We start from the raw sequence: 22,483 nt of genomic DNA, 5'->3' as shown, positions 1-22,483 counted from the left end.
TTCGTTAAGGATTCCTGCTCTAATTATCTGATAGCTGCTGGACCTCAAACTTACCCAATGGCCCAATAACATTTTAAACTCTATTTCTTTTTTTTTAAATGTCTCCAGATGGTTCACGGGATATAAGCACAGGAATGGCTGTGTTTTTGTGAGCTCTGATGTAAACTCATCTCTTAATCCTTTTTTTATTCTGATGACAACCCATAATTATTTGATCCTGATGTGTATAATCTGCGCTATGGTCCTGGATGTTCCTGATGTGTATAATCTGGGCTATGGTCCTGGATGTTCCTGATGTGTATAATCTGGGCTATGGTCCTGGATGTTCCTGATGTGTATAATCTGGGCTATGGTCCTGGATGTTCCTGATGTGTATAATCTGGGCTATGGTCCTGGATGTTCCTGATGTGTATAATCTGGGCTATGGTCCTGGATGTTCCTGATGTGTATAATCTGGGCTACGGTCCTGGATGTTCCTGATGTGTATAATCTGCGCTATGGTCCTGGATGTTCCTGATGTGTATAATCTGGGCTATGGTCCTGGATGTTCCTGATGTGTATAATCTGGGCTATGGTCCTGGATGTTCCTGATGTGTATAATCTGGGCTATGGTCCTGGATGTTCCTGATGTGTATAATCTGGGCTATGGTCCTGGATGTTCCTGATGTGTATAATCTGGGCTATGGTCCTGGATGTTCCTGATGTGTATAATCTGGGCAATGGTCCTGGATGTTCCTGATGTGTATAATCTGGGCTACGGTCCTGGATGTTCCTGATGTGTATAATCTGCGCTATGGTCCTGGATGTTCCTGATGTGTATAATCTGGGCTATGGTCCTGGATGTTCCTGATGTGTATAATCTGGGCTATGGTCCTGGATGTTCCTGATGTGTATAATCTGGGCTATGGTCCTGGATGTTCCTGATGTGTATAATCTGGGCTATGGTCCTGGATGTTCCTGATGTGTATAATCTGGGCTATGGTCCTGGATGTTCCTGATGTGTATAATCTGGGCTACGGTCCTGGATGTTCCTGATGTGTATAATCTGCGCTATGGTCCTGGATGTTCCTGATGTGTATAATCTGCGCTATGGTCCTGGATGTTCCTGATGTGTATAATCTGCGCTATGGTCCTGGATGTTCCTGATGTGTATAATCTGGGCTATGGTCCTGGATGTTCCTGATGTGTATAATCTGGGCTATGGTCCTGGATGTTCCTGATGTGTATAATCTGCGCTATGGTCCTGGATGTTCCTGATGTGTATAATCTGCGCTATGGTCCTGGATGTTCCTGATGTGTATAATCTGGGCTATGGTCCTGGATGTTCCTGATGTGTATAATCTGCGCTATGGTCCTGGATGTTCCTGATGTGTATAATCGGGGCTATGGTCCTGGATGTTCCTGATGTGTATAATCTGCACTATGGTCCTGGATGTTCCTGATGTGTATAATCTGGGCTATGGTCCTGGATGATCCTGATGTGTATAATCTGGGCTATGGTCCTGGATGTTCCTGATGTGTATAATCTGGGCTATGGTCCTGGATGTTCCTGATGTGTATAATCTGCGCTATGGTCCTGGATGTTCCTGATGTGTATAATCTGGGCTATGGTCCTGGATGTTCCTGATGTGTATAATCTGCGCTATGGTCCTGGATGTTCCTGGTGTGTATAATCTGGGCTATGGTCCTGGATGTTCCTGATGTGTATAATCTGGGCTATGGTCCTGGATGTTCCTGATGTGTATAATCTGCACTATGGTCCTGGATGTTCCTGATATGTATAATCTGGGCTATGGTCCTGGATGTTCCTGGTGTGTATAATCTGGGCTATGGTCCTGGATGTTCCTGGTGTGTATAATCTGGGCTATGGTCCTGGATGTTCCTGATGTGTATAATCTGGGCTATGGTCCTGGATGTTCCTGATGTGTATAATCTGGGCTATGGTCCTGGATGTTCCTGATGTGTATAATCTGGGCTATGGTCCTGGATGTTCCTGATGTGTATAATCTGCGCTATGGTCCTGGATGTTCCTGATGTGTATAATCTGGGCTATGGTCCTGGATGTTCCTGATGTGTATAATCTGGGCTATGGTCCTGGATGATCCTGATGTGTATAATCTGGGCTATGGTCCTGGATGTTCCTGATGTGTATAATCTGCGCTATGGTCCTGGATGTTCCTGATGTGTATAATCTGGGCTATGGTCCTGGATGTTCCTGATGTGTATAATCTGGGCTATGGTCCTGGATGTTCCTGATGTGTATAATCTGCGCTATGGTCCTGGATGTTCCTGATGTGTATAATCTGCGCTATGGTCCTGGATGTTCCTGATGTGTATAATCTGCGCTATGGTCCTGGATGTTCCTGATGTGTATAATCTGCACTATGGTCCTGGATGTTCCTGATGTGTATAATCTGGGCTATGGTCCTGGATGTTCCTGATGTGTATAATCTGGGCTATGGTCCTGGATGTTCCTGATGTGTATAATCTGCGCTATGGTCCTGGATGTTCCTGATGTGTATAATCTGGGCTATGGTCCTGGATGTTCCTGATGTGTATAATCTGCGCTATGGTCCTGGATGTTCCTGATGTGTATAATCTGCACTATGGTCCTGGATGTTCCTGATGTGTATATTCTGGGCTATGGTCCTGGATGTTCCTGATGTGTATAATCGGGGCTATGGTCCTGGATGTTCCTGATGTGTATAATCTGCGCTATGGTCCTGGATGTTCCTGATGGCCTCACGGTAGCATGGTGGTTAGCATCAATGCTTCACAGCTCCAGGGTCCCAGGTTCGATTCCCGGCTGGGTCACTGTCTGTGTGGAGTCTGCACGTCCTCCCCGTGTGTGCGTGGGTTTCCTCCGGGTGCTCCGGTTTCCTCCCACAGTCCAAAGATGTGCGGGTTAGGTGGATTGGCCATGCTAAATTGCCCGTAGTGTAAGGTTAATGGGGGGATTGTTGGGTTACGGGTATATGGGTTACGTGGGTTTAAGTAGGGTGATCATTGCTCGGCACAACATCGAGGGCTGAAGGGCCTGTTCTGTGCTGTACTGTTCTATGTTCTATGTGTATAATCTGGGCTATGGTCCTGGATGATCCTGATGTGTATAATCTGGGCTATGGTCCTGGATGTTCCTGATGTGTATAATCTGGGCTATGGTCCTGGATGTTCCTGATGTGTATAATCTGCGCTATGGTCCTGGATGTTCCTGATGTGTATAATCTGGGCTATGGTCCTGGATGTTCCTGATGTGTATAATCTGGGCTATGGTCCTGGATGTTCCTGATGTGTATAATCTGCGCTATGGTCCTGGATGTTCCTGACTGAATTTTGGCGAGTTAAGTCAAGAAAATCCTTGTTTGTTTGAGGTGACTGGAGTCGACCAGTGTGGCCGCGGAGTCTTGTCTGCCCATATAAAAGATGAGATCAACCTATTAACCCTCACAAAAAAAAATTTAGGAAGGAAGGTAGGAAGACATTGAAACAAAAACAAAATCCGTGGAAGAATATTCATTTTAATAGACTGTACTCTGCTCGCTAGGGACAGGGGAAGGTTGTTCAACTTTTGCAGATCCGACTTAACCTTGTCAACCAGACGTGCAAAGTTCAATTTATGAAGCCGGGCCCAATCATGGGCCACCCGGACTCACAGATACCTGAAGCCAGAGCAGGCCCAAGGGGAAAGGCAACACCCTCAAGTTGGCTCCCCTTCCTGGGGAGTTAACCAGAAAACACTCACTCTTTTCCAGATTCAACTTGTAACCCGAAAATGAACCAAAGTTCCTCAATAGCTCCATTATATCACCCATAGTGGGGTCCGGATCCGTAACATCAAGCAACAGATTGCCAGCATATAGGCTCCCCATTTTATCCCCTTCCACTTATCCGAAGCCCTCAAAGCTATGGCTAAGGCTTCAATCGCTAATGTAAATAAGAGGGGAGGCATTGAACACCCCTGTCTAGTCCCCATTTTCAAATGGAAGTATTCGGAACTCAAGGAATTGGTACAAACACTGGCCAAGGGGACCCTGTTAAACATATACCCATGAAATCATTAAAACATTAGCAGCAAACTTATTAAATTGCAGAGCAGGCTTGAGGGCCTGAATGGTCTACTCTTCTATTCCTTATGTTCTTTATGTTTATCTAAATTCACACTGAGCGAGTGCTGTTTGAATTTTCTCCTCAAATACGTTTTGAAGAAGAGTCACATTGGACTCTGAACGTTAACTCCCTGTTTCTCCCTCCACAGATGCTGCCAGACCTGCTGTGGTTTTCCAGCATTTTGTGTTTTAATTTCAGATCTCCAGCAATATTTTATTTTCATCTTTTCTCCGGTTGACACACAGTGCTACCATCAACTAGCTGACAAGCTCACGAACGCTTTGGACAGGTAGATTGGATGGTCAGACTCCCAAGGGACTTGCATCTGTAAATCGCAGAGGAGAAGTCAACACTACAAGTGTCCGGTAAAGACACTTAAAAAATCAACTCAATTTGAGCTTAAGCACCACACAGATACCGATTCAAGTGCAAAGCTGTCAGTATCAGTATGAGCATGGTGCTCGATCAGTCACTGGCTTCCACTCGCAATCCTGCTATTGAAGAATTTGCATCAAACTTTGCTCTAAAGGTCCGTGCGTGGCAGCACCTGTTAGACCATAAAACCATAAGACATAGGAGCAGAATTAGACCACTCGGCCCATCGAGTCTGCTCCGCCATTCAATCATGTCTGATTTTTTTCTCATTCCCATTCTCCCCATAACCCCTGATCCTCTTATTGATCAAGAAACTATCTATCTCTGCCTTAAAGACGCTCAATGATTTGGCCTCCACAGCCTTCTGCGGCAAAGAGTTCCACAGATTCACCACCCTCTGGATGAAGAAATTCCTCCTCATTTCTGTTTTAAAGGATCGTCCCTTTGAGTCTGAAATTGTGTCCTCTGCTTCTAGTTTTTCCTACAAGCGGAAACATCCTCTCCACATCCACTCTATCCAGGACTTGCAGTATTGTGTAAATTTCAATAAGATAAGATCCCCCCTCATCCTTCTAAACTCCAACTAGTACAGATCCAGAGTCCTCAATCATTCCTCACACGACAAGTTCTTCATTTCAGGGATCATTCTTGTGAACCTCCTCTGGAACCTTTCCACGGCCAGCACATCCTTCCTTCGATACGGGGCCCAGAACTGCTCACAATACTCCTAATGGGGTCTGACCAGAACCTTAAACAGCCTCAGAGGTACATCCCTGGTCTTGTATTCTAGCCCTCACGACATGAATGCTAACATTGCATTTGCCTTCCTAACTGCCGACTGAACCTGCACGTTAATCTTAAGAGAATCGTGAACAAGGACTCCCAAGTCCTTTGTGCTTCTGATTTCCTAAGCATTTCCCTATTTAGAAAATAGTCTATGCCTCCGTTCCTCCTTCCAAAATGCATAACCTCACATTTTTCCATATTGTGTTCCATCTGCCACATTGCCCACTCTCCTAGCCTCTCCACATCCTTCTGCCGCCCCTCTGCATCCTCAATACTACCTGTCCCTCTACATATCTTTGGATCATCTGCAAACTTAGCAATAGAGCCTCCAGTTCCTTCGTCCAGGTCATTAACATATATTGTGAAAGGTTGCGGCGCCAGCACGAACCCCTGAGGCACACCACTAGTCACTGGCTGCCATCCTGAAAAAGACCCCTTTATCCCCACTCTCTACCTGTTACGCTGAGTCGCTGAGAAACCTTAGATCAGTCAAAATGGATGCAAATGAAGCAAGGTCACCACAGCTCTTGAAAAATCAGGGCGGAAGGCAGACTCTCATCATTCTCAGTCAGAGATTGCAATCACTCTCATTCCCACTTGTGCCATCTTATCTAATCAGAAAGGATCCTACTGAAACAGAATCCCCACATCATGCCAAAAACAGTGATGTTAGTAGTCTGATTGCTTACTCTGTATATATTTAGTGGTTAGCATTTGATTGCACACATTCAAAAGTGCCCCTAACCTCTCCTTTTTATTTACTCACAGAATGTGGGCATCGCTGGCCGGGGACGCTTTTGTTCATAGAATCCCTACAGTGCAGAAGGAGGCAATTCAGCCTATCGAGTCTGCACCGACCCTCTGGAGAAAGAGCCCCCACTCCCCGCCCTATCCCCATAACCTTTGGACACTAAGGGGCAATTTTAGCATGGGCAATCCACCTAAATTGCACATCTTTGGAGCACCCGGAGGACACGGCGAGAATGTGCAAACTCCGCACAGTTCCCCAAGATTGGAATCGAATCCGGGTCCCTGGTGCTGTGAGGCAGCGGTGTTAGCCACTGTGCCACCGTGCCGCCCTTCTCTGAAGATGCATACTTGAATACAATGGAGAGGCCCATTTCAGAGGGAAGTTAAGACTCAACCACATGGCAATGGGTCTGGAGTCACATATAGGCCAGCGGATTTCCCCCACTGAAGGGCATTAGTGAAGCGGATGGGTTTTTACGACAATCTGGCAGTTTTGTGCCGCTCTTCCTATCTTTCCTTTAATTCTAGACTTAATTAAATTAATTTAAGTTCATCAGATGGCATGGTGGGATTTGAACTCCCATCCCTGGATCACGAGTGCAGTCTATTGCATTGCCAGTCCATTCACGTAACCACCATGCTACCATATCCAGCTCAGCACCATCCATTGTTCCTATTTGCAGTGAGGATGTAGCAATCCTGTGAATTTAATTTTGTGCCGGGCTGCAGCAGTAGGAACAGTAGGAAGGGCCGTTCAGCCCTTCGAGCCCGTTCCGTCAGTCAGCTCATCGATACCGCAACTCCACTTACCCACTTTTGCTCCACGTCCCTTGATAACCTTATTGAGCAAACAGCTATCGATGTAGGAGCAGGAGAGGACCACCTTGGCCTGTTGAGCCAGCTCCATCATTCAGGGATTTAGCACCATTTTCCCGCCCGCTCCTAATTTCCTTCGAATATCCGGGTGACTTAAAATTCTGCCTATTATCCCAACCTTAAATGCATTCAACAATGGAGAATCCACAATCCTCTGGGTGACAGAATTTCAAAGATTACCAACCCTTTGAGTGAAGAAGCTCCTCCGCATCCCAGCCCGTAATGATCGTCCCCTCATTCCCGCCCCGTGTTTTAGATTCCCTGACCAGCAGAAAGGATCTCTCAGTCTCTACCCTATCGAGCCCACTTCAAAATCTTGAACATTTCAATGAGATTGCCTCTCATTTTTCACCATTTCTTTCTCTTTGGAAATATTTTTACTAAAGTTTTTACATTTTTACAGTTTACATTTACATTTGACTGGGGGAATTCGCTCAAATGGTAGAGAGATTGCCTTGCCTGCGAGAGGTAGTGGGATCAATGCCCACATTCGCCCGTTTGATTTGGGGTGGCACAGTGGTTAGCATTGCTGTCTCACAGTGCCAGGGATCCAGGTTTGATTCCCACCTTGGGTGACTGTGTGGAGTTTGCACTTTCTCCCCGTATCTTCGTGGGATTCCTCCGGGTGCTCCGGTTTCCTCCCACAATCCAAAGACGTGCAGGTTAAGTGGATTGGACATGCTAAATTGCCCCTTAGGTTGAGGTTACAGTGTGGAGGTTGAGGCCTAGGTCAGGTGGTCTTTAGAGGGGTTAGTGCAGACTCGATGGGCCAGATGGCCTCTTTCTGTACTATAGTGATTCTGTAATTCTGTGAAAGGTCGATGAAATGGTTACAATTTACAAGTTGTTCTTTTTCGGTGTGGCCCTCCCCCCTCCCAGTCCCCGCACCATTGGCTTTGAACAGATCTTGGAACAAGTTGGTGAATGGCCCCCATGCTTTGTGGAAAAGCCATCTTCAGACCATCGGATGATGACCTAAATCTTCTCCAGGTGGAGAAAACCCGATAGGTCTGCCACACAGTCTGCAGCTTTAGGTGGTGCTGATCACCAACCCAGCGGGATTCTCCAGCGGGTGATTAGGGAAGCAAAGGCAAGGGTGTCGGCCCTCGTCCCCATATGTAGTTCTGGCTGGTCTGGCACACTGAAGACTGCCACTCACCGGCACGGCTCCACCCCCACCCCCACAACCTTGGACATGGCCTCGAAGAAGGCTGTCCAGAACCTGACAAGTCTGGGACAGGCCTAGAACATGTGGGCATGTTTGTCCAGGCCTCCCTGGCACCATTCACTTTGTCCTCCACCTCCGGGAAGAACCTGCTCATTCGGGTCTTGTCAGGTGTGCTCTGTGCATCACTTCCAGCTGCATGAGGCTGAGCCTTGCGCAGGAGGAAGTGGATTTGGTCCTGTTACGTGCTTCGCTCCAAAGTCCCCATCCTACTTCCTTCCTGAGCTCTTCCTCCCATCTTTCCCTTGCTTCATCCAGTGATTTTTCACCATTTCAAGCAAAGCCCCAACGTCCTCATCTTTTACGGGGGAAAGTCACAAATGCAAAAGACTGTGCTGGAAGCCATCCATGGAGCCAGTTGTGAACTTCTCTAATATTTCTGGAATCAACTGTGCTAGTTTTTCTAGTTGGACCGATATGATTTTACTGATAAGACAAAGGTTTTACTGGGCTCTTACAGGTTCAGGCATTTTGCCTGGTTTAAGGATTTGATTTAGAAATTTTGTCTTCATATTAACTATCCAATTTGCTTGATAACTCCCAGGGCGATTAAGTAATGATGGAAATGGCACTGACTCATTCACATCTTCACGCTCTGATTGATGGAACTTTGGTAAATGGCAGGGACCGGGGAAGGAAGGGACAGAGCCACAGGATGGAGGACAAATGACAGCTTGATTTTTGCAAAACAAATGACAGCTGATAGTGAGTGGCAAGGTGGAAAGTGCAAAAAAATGCAAATGTGGATGATTAGAACTATCCTTGCGCCTAGGGTTTATGGTCCCTTGTGCTGGTTGGCAAGGTTCATTAAACTTTATCAGTCCTTTTTTTACTGCACTGTCTTTAGGGGATTTGAACTATCAGCGTGAATAATTTATTAGACTAAAACATACCGTGGTGCATGAGGGGTTGAGGCATCTTCTACATCAGGGGAATTTAATGTTTCAAAACCACCATTTTATTTTAATTAATTCAGTCCCAACCACATAAATTTGCAAAATCTAGGAAGAGTACACTGAAATAAAAAGAAACTGCAAGTATTACTGCATTAGTAACAAAATGATGCTCCCACTCTTATTCCTGAAAATATTCTCCAGCACCGCACCCTTAAAATGTCTTAAATTACTTAAATGGCACCATCTAGTGGCAAAATTCAGTAGTTACATCGATGGTCAAAATTTGGACTGCCTTCAGGGGATGCAACAGCAGCAATTCATGAGTTCGTAGCTTGTGGAACAATAATCACAGAGCAATGAATTTTACCCAAATAGGACGGGTAGCATTCCTCTGGTGCAGATATTAAGCATGGTTGCTGAAGCTGTGCTTGGCTAACTACAGAGATCTAAATGATTCATGAGACAGGAATGCTGCCACCTGCTCGTACTACACATAAAACAGCTATAATGACATTCTTCAGTAGTAGCGATGTCAGTCCCATCTCTGCTCTGCTGGTAAATTGCAGAATCCCATATATGCTTCCTGTAACAATTCCCCTCCAACAAGAAAGTTCATTCGCTCCACTTAACTGGGGCTGGTTTAGCACACTGGGCTAAATCGTTGGCTTTGAAAGCAGACCAAGGCAGGCCAGCAGCACGGTTAAATTCCCGCACCAGCCTCCCCGAACAGGCGCTGGAATGTGGCGACTAGGGGCTTTTCACAGTAACTTCATTTGAAGCCTACTTGTGACAATAAGCGATTTTCATTTCTTGATCACTGGGCCAATATAACTGTGATTATGAAAGATGCCGGCACAGAAATGCCTCAACACCTTATTCTCAATAACTAAGCAGGCTGGAGGGTAAATTAAAATACTTAAAATGAGTAATGAAACGAACCCCAAAAGAATTTGGGCAGCAGGGTGGCATAGTGGGTAGCACTGTTGCCTCACAGCGCCAGGGACCCGGGTTCGATTCCGACCTCGGGTGACTGTGTGGAGTTTGCATATTCTCTCCGTGTCTGTGGGGGTTTCCTCCTGGTGCTCCGGTTCTCTCCCACAGTCCAAAGATGTGCAGGTTAGGTTAGGAGGCTTAGGGGTGATCTTATAGATCTTATAGGTCTATAAAATAATGAGGAGCATCGATAAGGTAGATAGTCGACGTCTTTTCCCAAAGGTAGAGGAGTTTAGAACTAGCGGGAATAGGTTTAAGGTGAAAGAGGAGAGATACAAAGGAGACCAGAGGGGAAATTTCTTCACACAGAGGGTGGTGAGCATCTGGAACGGGCTGCCAGAGGCAGTGATAGAGGCGGGTACAATTTTGTCCTTTAAAAAGCAGTTAGACAGTTACATGGGCAGGGTGGGTAGAGAGGGATATGGGCTCAATGCAGGCAGGTGGGACAAGCATAGTGGTAGAAACTGGGCGCTATAGACCAGCTGGACTGATGGGATGTTTCCATGCTGTAAACATCTATGACTCTATCACTGACCACGAATAGAGCAGGGGATTGGGCCTAGGTAGGGTGTTCTTTCAAAGGGTCGTTGCAGACTCGATGGGCCGAATGGCCTCCTTCTGGACTGTAGGGATTCTATGATTCTATGTTCACTGCCTACCTGAAAAATTATGAGAATGAAACTCTTGTCTCATAAAACTGTACATCTCTCCATCTCTCTCCCTTGACAGGGGAGAAAGAGATACCGATTGCTCAGGTGACAGGAGACAGTGGTGCCAGTGCAAAGGTTGACACCAAATGTGATTGTTCCTTTGACTGCACCTGCTCACCGGGTTGCTAAGGAGTTTTAGATGCTGACTACCCACAAATGCAAAATCTGCAGTGATTGCTCAGTTACATAAGCAAAGAAACAGGCAAATTCTGAGTCAAAAAAAAACCTCTTCCAAGGCAAACAGCAAAAAGTTCTTTGAGATGTTGGCATTAATAACATGTTGTAGCAACAACTTTCTGCAGAAAAGCTTTCCAATTCCTGAATTTATTGCATACAGCACAATCCAAAATGCCAGTCCTGCAGTTTGGCGCAGTCAAGTCCCAGAGGCAATGAAAATTGAGAAGTAACAAATTGTTTCTTCAACTCTTGTATGAGGACAACTCCTTTAAACCTGCCCTGGATCTAATAATCTGAGCAACAAATCCCAAACTGCAGCTACCTCACCAATAAGAAAACTCACTTACGCATTGACAAACCCTGGGACGGGAATCAAATTGCAATTCCCGGCCAGAATCAAGTGAAGATAAATTTGATGCTCATTGACTGCGAACGGAGCAAACCATGTCTCCGGCAGTCTAAACCCTTTCGAGCTTCTCGTCAAAATTCTGCAAGTAGCTGAAAAGACACTGCATGAAGAAATGAACTGGCATCTGTACCTATCATGCAGGTTTCCTGTTTCTGTTATTCTATCTTTCGTAGATTTATTGCGGTTCGTTGGCCTGGCAGAATCTATTGTGCTCGGTAAATTTAATAAGCTCAACCGCTTAAAGACAGCATTGGCCAGCTTGATGTTTTATTTATGCTGTTTGGACTAGATAGCTGGTCGCACTTATACAAAGCTATCATTTGCGCATTATGCTTGGAATCCATTCTGCTGTAAGCAGCAGTCTTGGGCATTAAATATTAGTCTGCCTACATCAGTTTTGTGGTATAATAATGTGGCAACGTGGCAATAAAAAGGTAGTCGAAATGGGTTTATTTTTTTTTTAAATTTAAGGTACCCATATTCTTTAGTTTTCCAATTAAGTGGCAATTTAGCGAGGCCAATCCACCTACCCTGTACATCTTTGGGTTTGTGGGGGTGAGACGCACGCAGACACGGGGAGAATGTGCAAATTCCACATGGCCAAGATTGACCCGGGGTCCTCAGCACCGTGAAGCAGCAGTGCTAACCACTGCACCAACGTGCCACCTCGGTTAATCTTCTTTAATATATAATAATAACAATGTTTAAAATACAGTATAGACTCAAAAATGGGCGCAGCTAGCTAAACATCGAAATAACGGAAAAAATCAGAACTAATGGCAGTTAAATACAAATATACACAGGTAACAACATCAATAACTGATGATGTCACAGCACTTACTGATGGCATCAGCAAAAGATTTGAATAAGAAGATGCATAATAATAACACTCTATGACAAATAACATTTCCCAGAATAGGTAAGTTCAACACTTGAAGGGATGAAGCAAAATCTTCCATTTTCCCAGTGATTTTCACTCAAAATGTAAACTGAGATGTTGTGCTTTATTTCTTTTTAAAGTAAAGTTCTTTAGTCAACATGGAGACAATGCAGGGTATCTGCTTCTTCTCACTGAATCGGGGATCTTCGGACCAAGACTCAAAGTGCATGGCCACCATGTAGTTGACTCTGGTTAGGATCTGCATTATCTCAAATTCTTTACCATATTCTTTGAAGGCATTGCATAGGGCCTGTGCAAACCAAGAGCCCTGTTGTTGTTAACTGAGATTTTCTAAATGAGAATACCAGATTAAATGTTTGGCCAGTGTTGCTCCATTGAACTTGGCCGAGTGATTAGGGTTGGAAGAATTTCCTTGTACTTTAAGGCTCTTCAGCTTTGTTAATTCCCAACACATACCAATTTTTCTGAATGGAAATGAGCCAGCCAAGAGGACACGTCTCAGTAATGGTCAGTTATGACTGTGCCTGGAACTGTGCACTGCTGTAATGCAAGTGCAGCAGCAGTTAGTCATACTGCCCACTCTCAAATTAGGCAAGATCAGGTGGTGGTTCCCAATCAAGCGGAGAATCGAACGTGGGCTAAAACTGTGATAGCGTTCCAATGCTCCAGGCCCCCTCTGCTGCCAGCAGCAAGCTACACACCCCACGCCGGTAGCAGGATGCAGATTGGTCATTTCCACCCATTTACATTCAATTAATGGACTAGAAACTTTTGTGAGGGCCACGAAGAATCCAGCACGAGTCTTCAGGATACAAACAAATAACATTTATTTACAATAACATATATATACAGCAGCAGCAGCAACTTTCCTTGCTGCTCACTCCTCTCTCTCTGCAGGTTCCAAACTGGCCAGCTCTATTTACGCAGGGAGTCTGCTAACGATTTCTCCGCCCCCCTCATTGGGGAAGCTCATACTCTCATAGGATTGTGGGATTGTCATTAGTTCCCAGCCAGTGGTAAGCAGGCAGGTTATAACAGAAACCCAATTCTCCAGGCCCCCATAATGCTCCAGGCCTCTGAGCCAGCATTCACCCGAGCCGGGATTGATGCAGGTATTTTCAAGCATGGCCCTGATGTGATGGACCCCGCGTTGAGTCGAGGGGGTAAGTGTGTAACATAGGTGCCCCCTAAAGTCAATCAGAGTTCTCCCAGCCCCCCCCCCCATAATGCAAATCCTGCCCCCCATCAGACTCCCAACAGAGAACACCCCATCAGACTCCCAACAGCGAGTTCCTCATCAGACACCCCCAGACCCCATCAGAGCCCCTCCATCAGAGACCACCATCAGATCCCCCCAATCAGAAACCTAAGTGCTTCCTGCTGCGAAAAAGAGGATGTCAAAGCACTTATCTGAGTTTGATATGGTGAGGACCTGCCAATCATAGCAAGTGTGTTTGTAAATATTGTGGTTAGAATGAAATCAGGGTAATGGAGATGCATTCAAGCGTGAATGGAAAGATCAATAAAAAATCCACCAAGCAGCTGTCTCTGGAGTAATAAAACTGTTAATCACTTGGTAATGCAGTGTATTTTTTATGAAATGGAATGGAAGATCTGCATTTCAAAGTCTGTCAAGGGATTTCAAGCCCATTCAGGTGTAATAGGGTTTTGAGGAAGCCTCTGACACTTGTAAGAGCTGCTGCTTTGAACACTTCTATCGACTCCCGGCTTGGGTCACTGTCTGTGTGGAGTCTGCACATTTTCCCCGTGTCTGTGTGGGTTTCCTCCGAGTGCTCCGGTTTCCTCCCACAGTCCAAAGATGTGCAGGTTATGTGGATTGGCCATGCTGAATTTTTTTTTTTTAATAAATTTAGTGTACCCAATCATTTTTCCAATTAAGGGGCAATTTAGTGTGGCCAATCCACCTAGCTTGCACGTTTTTGGGTTGTGGGGGCGAAACCCACGCAGACACGGGGAGAATGTGCAAACTCCACACGGACAGTGACCCAGAGCCGGGATCGAACCTGGGACCTCAGCGCCGTGAGGCGGTTGTGCTAACCACTAGGCCACCGTGCTGCCCCTTGGCCATGCTGAATTGCCCTTAATGTCCAAAAAAAGGTTAGCTTGGGGTTACGAGGATAGCGTGGAGGCGTGGGCTTATGTAGGGTGCTCTTTCCAAGAGCCGGTGCAGACTCGATGGGCCAAATGTCTCCCTCTGCACTGTAAATTCTATAAAGCAAAAAGGGTTAGGATGGGGTAAGTAAAAATGCAATAATGTTTAAACCTACTACCTGGACTGCTCTTCAGCTCCCAGGCAGGAGTCTCTGAGATGTGCGTCTGATGGGGGTCTCTATTGGGGGGTCTGATGGGGGTCTCTGAGGTGAGTGTCTGATGCAGGTCTCTGAGAAGGGGGTCTGATGAGGGTCTCTGAGGTGGGCGTCTGATGGGGGTCTCTATTGGAGGGGTCTGATGGGGTCTCTATTGGGGAGGCCTGATGGGGTTCTCTGTTGGGGGCTTGATGGAGAGTCGCTGTTGGATGGGGTCTGATGGGAGGGTCTGATGGGGGCCTCTATTGGTGTGGTGTCTATTGGTGTGTCTGATCGGGGGGTCTGATGGGGGGTTCTGAAGGGTGACTGGGGGGTCTTTTGGGGGTTCTAAATGGGGGGGTTGGGTCACCCTGGTGCAAAAGTGCTGTTGGAGGGTGGCCCATAATTTCTGTGGTGCTGGGGGGGGAGGATGCCCCTATTAGTCAGCAGGAGGGGGGCAGGATTTGCATTGTGGGTGGAGGGGCAGCTGCCGGAGCTTGGAATCGGGCCGCCTGCTCCAAATGGCAGCCCCATTCTGACAGAGCCCCCTCCATGCATAAATGTGCATGGAGAAGGGCAGAGAATTGCTCCTGGGCACCGCTCCAATCACCAGCAGAGACCACAACCGATTCCCCTCTGATGGCAGCACTTAGTCCCCAGAATGGAGAATCCTGCCCTAAAAGTGTCCTGCCAGGTCACGTCATAATATACATCCATGTATATAATGGAGTGCAGACAGGCAGTGATTGACACACAGGATGACCAGTAAGCACACAGAACACAGCAGCCAATCACCAGACAGGACACGACTACTATAAAGCCAGAGGGCACCAGTTTTCCCGCTCTCTCGGGACCCAGCCTCTGAGACAGTCAGAGCTCGTGAGCATAGCCAGTGCAAACACCATGTGGTAGTCAGTTAGTCTGGTCAGGCTAGCATCAGGTCTCCAGGCAAATCAGCATAGTGTCAACCCACAATTGAACATGTAAAATTGTTAGATGTTAAATAAAATCGTGTTGCATCTCATCAAGTGTTGGAAGTCTGTCTCTCGCTACACTGCATCAAGCGCAGTCCACATAGACCCAGCCTGCCCAACACATCATGGTACCAGGTAGTGATTCTGAAAATTGATGGACCTACCTTCAGTGAATTAGCATTGACCAGAAGCAGCCATCCGGTGACATGGAAAACGCCCGCCCTCCTCCACAGCTCCGCATCGCCGACAACCTCGGTGCAAATTGGAAGATCTTCAAACAAAAGTTCCAGCTCTATCTCGAAGCCACCGACCCCGAAGCCGCATCGGATGCCAGGAAGATCGCACTATTCCTCTCCACAGCCGGGGACCACGCCATCCACATCTACAACTCCCTTACATTCGCTGAAGGCAAAGACAAGACAAAATTTAAAACAGTCCTGCTGAAGTTCGACAGCCATTGCGACATTGAGGTAAATGAGAGCTTTGAACAGTACGTTTTCCAGCAGAGGCTTCAGGGTAAGGATGAACCTTTTCAGTTCTTTTTGACCCATCTCCGCATCCTCGCGCAGTCATGTAACTATAACTCGATGGCTGATTCCATAATCTTGGATCAGATGGTTTTCGGGGTCCACTCCAATTCCCTTCGCCAGCAGCTCCTGAAAGTCAAGCAGCTCACCCTCACCATCGCCATCGAAACGTGCGTTCTCCACGAACATGCTAACAACCGGTACTCCCACATCAGGGCAGCAGAAACGGCAAAGCTAATCCCCCACGAGGCGGAACCGGTGCAGGCCATCTCACAAATGCAGGGCCTGAGTCTCGATGAGAGTGGCCATTTCACGTGCTTTTCCCGGGCTCCAGCGCATGCGCGCCACGACCAAGGGGACAGCGAGACCGACGACCAGCCTGCGCAGGTGCGTACGTCATTCGACCGCACTGCGCATGTGCATTGGCGCACGGAATGCTCTGACGTTGGCGTCATGATGTGTCCGAATTGTGGCTCCGCCCATTTAAAGCGGCAGTGTCTGGCAAAATCACGACGGTGTCTACAGTGTGGCACGCTTGGCCACTACGCAGCCCTTTGCAGATCTGCTCCACTGCCCAGCATCCAGCGGTCCCAGCCACGGCGCAGAAGCGTCCGTTCAATACAGCAGGCCATGCCAGACTCCGACCCCGACAGCCCAGCAGATCCTGATGCCAAGTGCCTCAAATCCCCATTCCGGGTGGGCATCATTACAAAGCATGCGCTGCCTTTCTCCAAGATAGTGAAGTACCTCCCAATCCTAAGCATGGATCCGGATGACGAGTCACCCTGGGTCACCCTGGTGCAAAAGTGCTGTTGTGGGGAGGCCCATAATGTCCTCACAGTTAACAAGGCTCACATCTGCTTCAAGCTGGACACCGGCGCATCAGCGAACCTCATTTCGAAATCCGATCTCGACACCATCCGCGTCAGACCAAGCATTCTTCCACCGGCCTGCCAGCTCCTTAACTACAATGGCAATGCCATAGCTGCCAGAGGTTTATGCCAACTCGGAGTTTCCAAAAAGTCATTTAAAGCGACGCTGCGATTTGAGATCGTCGGACCTGACAGAGCATCCCTGCTCGGTGCTCGGGCCTGCAAACTCCTGAACCTGGTTCAGCGAGTCCACACCATGTCATCCTCACAGGCGATGGCGTCACCTGATGAAAACTTCCAGGCTCAAATTGATGACATCATAGCGCAGTACCATGGCGTGTTCGATAGTATGGGCACACTCCCATACCGATACAAAATCCTGCTGAAATCAAACGCCACCCCTGTTGTTCACGCACCACGTCGGTTGCCGGCACCCCTTAAGAACCACCTCAAGCAGCAGTTGCAGGACCTTCAGGACCAGGGCATCATATCAAAGGTCACAGAACCCACCGACTGGGTCAGCTCCATTGTCTGCGTCAAGAAGCCGTCAGGGGAGCTTCGAATCTGCATCGACCCCAAAGATCTAAATCGCAACATCATGAGGGAACATTAACCGATACCAAAACGAGAAGAGTTGACCAGCGAGATGGCTCATGCCAAATTCTTTACGAAGCTGATGCCTCCAAGGGGTTCTGGCAAATACAGCTGGATGCATCCAGTCGCAAGCTGTGCACATTCAATACCCCGTTCGGTCGCTACTGCTACAACCGGATGCCTTTTGGCATCATCGCTGCCTCAGAGGTATTTCACCGCATAATGGAACAGATGATGGAGGGCATCGAGGGGGTGCGAGTGTACGTTGACAATGTCATAATCTGGTCCACAACTCCTCAAGAACACATCGATTGTCTCAAGTAAGTATGCCACAGGATCTGCGAGCATGGCCCCCGACTCAACTGGGCCAAATGTTCGTTCAGTCAATCAGAAATCAAATTCCTTGGCGACCACATCTTGCAGCAAGGTGTGCGGCCAGATACTGACAAGGTTTCGGCGATCAACACCATGAAGACCCCAGAGGACAAGAAGGCGGTCCTTCACTTTCTAGGGATGGTCAACGTCCTCGGGAAGTTCATTCCCAACATGGCGTCCCACACCACAGCCCTCCGCCATCTCGTCAGAAAGTCGACGGAATTCCAGTGGCTGCCCGCTCATGAGAAAGAATGGCGTGAGCTGAGGGCACAACTCACCACAACCTCGGTTCTGGCGTTCTTCGATCCTACCAAGGAGACCACAATATCCACTGACGCGAGCCAGGACAGTATTGTGACGGTGCTCCTTCAACGGGATGACTCCTCCTCCTGGGCCCCAGTTGCATCTGCCTCCAGAGCCATGACGCCCACTGAGCAACGGTATGTTCAGATTGAGAAGGAATGTTTGGGTCTCCTAATGGGAATCGACAAGTTTCACGACTGTGTATATGGCCTCCCAAAATTCACGGTCGAGACAGACCACAGGCCATTAGTCCACATCATCCAAAAAGACCTCAATGACATGACGCCACGGTTACAACAAATCCTTCTCAAGCTACGCCGCTACGATTTTGAACTGGTCCAAACCCCAGGCAAAGAACTGATTGTTGCAGATGCCCTTTCCAGGTCCACCGTGTGAGCAAACTGACTTTGTATGTCAAATCGACGCGCAGGTGCAATTCTGTGCCTCCAACTTTCCAGCCTCTGATGAGAGGGTCATTCAAATTCGTGGGGAGACGGCCAGGGATCCTTTGCTCCAGCGGGTGATGCAGAACCTCACGAATGGCTGGCAGAAGGGACAGTGTCCCCAGTTTTACAAGGTCAAGGGTGATCTGACGGTGGTAGATGGCATCCTTATAAAGCTTGACAGAATCGTGATTCCGCAGAGCTTGCGAGCTATGGTGCTCGGCCAACTCCACGAGGGTCACCTGGGGGTCACAAAATGTCGACGCAGAGCTCGGGAGGCAGTCTACTGGCTGGGCATCAGCCAGGACGTTGCCAACACTGTCCTCAACTGCCCTACATGTCAGAAATTTCAGCCAGCTGAACCTAAAGAAACTCTGCAGCAACATGAGATAGTGACCTCCCATGGTCCAAAGTCGGTGTTGACCTTTTCCACGCCAAGGGGCGTGACTGTGTCTTCCTGGTCGACTACTTTTCCAATTACCCCGAAGTGGTGAGACTGTCCGACCTCACGTCGGCGGCGGTGATTAAAGCATGTAAAGAAACATTCGCCAGACATGGGATACCACTCACGGTGATGAGTGGCAACGGCCCCTGTTTTTACAGCCAGGAGTGGTCTGATTTTGCCCGGCTATACAACTTTCGTCACATCACCTGCAGCCCCCACTACCCGCAGTCAAACGGGAAGGCCAAAAAAGGGGGTTCACATCGTCAAGAGATTACTGTGAAAGGCTGCAGACTCAGGCTCCGACTTCAACCTGGCGCTGTTGGCATACAGAGCGACCCCGCTCCACTGGGTTGTCTCTAGCGCAGATGCTCATGAATCGCACTCTGCGAACAACGGTTCCAGCCATCCACATTCCAGAACTTGACCACTTCCCGGTTATACAGAAGGTGCAGCAGTCTCGGGCCTAACAGAAATCAGCATACAACGCTCATGCCACGGATCTCCCCGAGCTGGTCCCAGCTGAACGTGTTTGTGTACAGCTGCCTGACGGCGGCTGGTCTGCCACAGCTGTGGTGGTCAAGCAAGTGGCCCCGACATCGTTCCTCGTCCGCATGGCTGATGGCTCCTTCCTGCAACACAACAGGCGGGCGCTGCGCAGAATTCCACGCCCGCCACCCAACCGTGATGTCCCACCTCACGCACTGCTTCCTCCGGACGCGCCCTGCCACGAGGCCACCGATCTACCAGCAATCCTGCCGACCTCTGCGACCACCACATTGGCGGCAGTCCCACCTATCCAAGTGCAGGCAGTCCCTGATCCACCCTTGAGGGGGTCAACCAGAATTCGTCGCCTGCCACAGAGACTAAACTCATAGACTGAATGTTTGCACAATTTTGTTAACTCATCGTTTTGACCTCTGTAAATATTGTTTTTTTTTACCGTTTCATCTGCCCTATATCTGCACTAGCGACACCTTCCTATGTATATGAAATGAAAATGAAAAATGAAAATCGCCTATTGTCACGAGTAGGCTTCAATGTAGTTACTGTGAAAAACCCCTAGTCGCCACATTCCGACACCTGTTCAGGGAGGCTGGTACGGGAATCGAACCGTGCTGCTGGCCTGCCTGGTCTGCTTTAAAAGCCAGCGATTTAGCCCAGTGAGCTAAACCAGCCCCATTACCACATTTTAGCATATTCTGTATATAGTCACGCACATATACACATCCTCACACACATGCACCTTAATATTTATTATCTGAACACAAACTTTTTTTTAAAAAGGGGGGAGATGTCATAATATACATCCATGTATATAATGGAGTGCAGACAGGCAGTGATTGACACACAGGATGACCAGTAAGCACACAGAACACAGCAGCCAATCACCAGACAGGACACGACCACTATAAAGTCAGAGGGCACCAGTTTTCCCGCTCTCTCGGGATCCAGCCTCTGAGACAGTCAGAGCTCGTGAGCATAGCCAGTGTAAACACCATGTGGTAGTCAGTAAGTCTGGTCAGGCTAGCATCAGGTCTCCAGTCAAGTCAGCATAGTGTCAACCCACAGTTGAACATGTAAAATAGTTAGATGTTAAATAAAATCGTGTTGCATCTCATCAAGTGTTGGAAGTCTGTCTCTCGCTGCACTGCATCAAACGCAGTCCGCATGGACCCAGCCTGCCCAACACATCAGGCCACAGCTTCCTTTTCAATCTTTAGACCAGAAGTCACAAGGATGATTTTTACACCTTGGTTTGAAAGTTTGCCTTCTAGAGGAGATCAACTAGCTGAAACCAAGTGACAAATTAACATCCATCTGACTACAGCATCTTTAGTGAGTTTCACTCACTAGTATTTTGATGTAATAATGAATGAATCGGAGTTGGCATTTATCCCAGAGCGAAGAGATGAAAATCTACAATCACTCTCTCTCTCTCTCACTCTCTCTCACTCGCTCTTTCTCACTCTCTCTCTCCTGCCAACCCTCATCACTTTCTGCAAAAGATAGGCAATGATTTTGAGCAAGTTTAGACTTGATATAGTTTGGCTCTAACTCACAGGATGAATGCATCAGTTTGGCATCATCCTGCTTTGAGAGATCAGGCCACGTAAAATTAGAGGGAGCTTTTTTAATGATGGGGTTGAGATAGACTTTTGGGGGAGTATAGAAACAGCCTGATTCAATGGGAGGAGAGGGGAGTTAGGATATTAAAGGACCTGTTCCTGGGAGGTTGTTTTGCGAGGCTGGAGGAGTTGGGGGAGAAATGTGGACTGGGGCAGAGGAAGTATTTAGATATCTGCAGCTCTGGAATTTTGCCAGGAAGGATGTTCAGAGTTTCCCGATAGCGCCGGCCCCCACATTGTTGGAAGAGGTATTGACGATAGGGGGAGTGGGGAAGCGGGGGGGGGGGGGCTGGTGCTTGTGATTTATGGGAGGATTCTGGGGGAGGACAAGGTATCCTTGGAGGGGATCAAAGCCAAGTGGCAGGAAGAGTAGGGAGAGTTTATGGAAGACGCTTAGTTATGTGAGGTGCCCTGCACGAGGTTGGGGCTGATACAGTTGAAGGTGGTATATAGGGCACACCTCACGAGGGCGAAGATGAGCCGACTCATTGAGGGGGTGGAGGATGTGTGTGAGCGCTCTGGGAGGAGCCCCGCAAACCATTTTCACATGTTTTGGTCCTGCCCGAAGTTGGAGAAGTATTGTAGGGAGATCTTTAATGCTATCTCGAGGGTGGTGCATGTGAGGTTTGAACCAGGACCCCAAGAAGCCATTTTCTGGGTGTCGGACCAGCCAGGGCTGCAGGGGGGTGTGGGGACAGATGTCTTCACCTACACCTCACTGATTGCCCAAAGGCGGGTCCTGCTGGGGTGGAGATCAGCTTCTCGGCCCTGTGCCTCGGCTTGGCGGGGGGGACCTGCTGGAATCTCTGACGCTCAAGAAGGTGAAATTTGAGCTGATGGGGAGGATGGAAGGGCTCTACAATTCATGGGCATTATTTATCATGAACTTTCAAGAATTGGATGCCTTCGGACATTCGGGGGGGGGGGGGGGGCGGCATCAGTTGGGGGGGGGGGGGTTGAGTATATTGTTTGCTATTTATGGGATGACCATGGATTGTCCTTTGGTCCTTTTTGTTTTGTTGCATTTGGAGGGTAGGGATGATGTTTGGGTTTGTATGTTGAAGGGGATGCTGGTTAGGGATTGCTATTTTGTTTGTTACTGTTGGTTATCTTTTCATTGTTGTATAATTGATGAAAAAGTGGAAAATGAGGGCAATTAAAATATTTTTTTAAAAATAAAAACAATTAAAATATTAAAAATAGGAACAGCCTGATTCTGCTTCCAGTTGAGCAAAGTAATATTCCTCACCTGGGACTACTCGAAGGCGAGTATTAAAAATGGAAATATGTTCCATTTCCCAGCGATGCCACTT

This window comes from Scyliorhinus canicula, chromosome 12, assembly GCF_902713615.1.
Source record: "Scyliorhinus canicula chromosome 12, sScyCan1.1, whole genome shotgun sequence".
Taxonomy (NCBI): domain Eukaryota; kingdom Metazoa; phylum Chordata; class Chondrichthyes; order Carcharhiniformes; family Scyliorhinidae; genus Scyliorhinus; species Scyliorhinus canicula.
Note: the sequence above shows the minus strand (reverse complement) of the source record.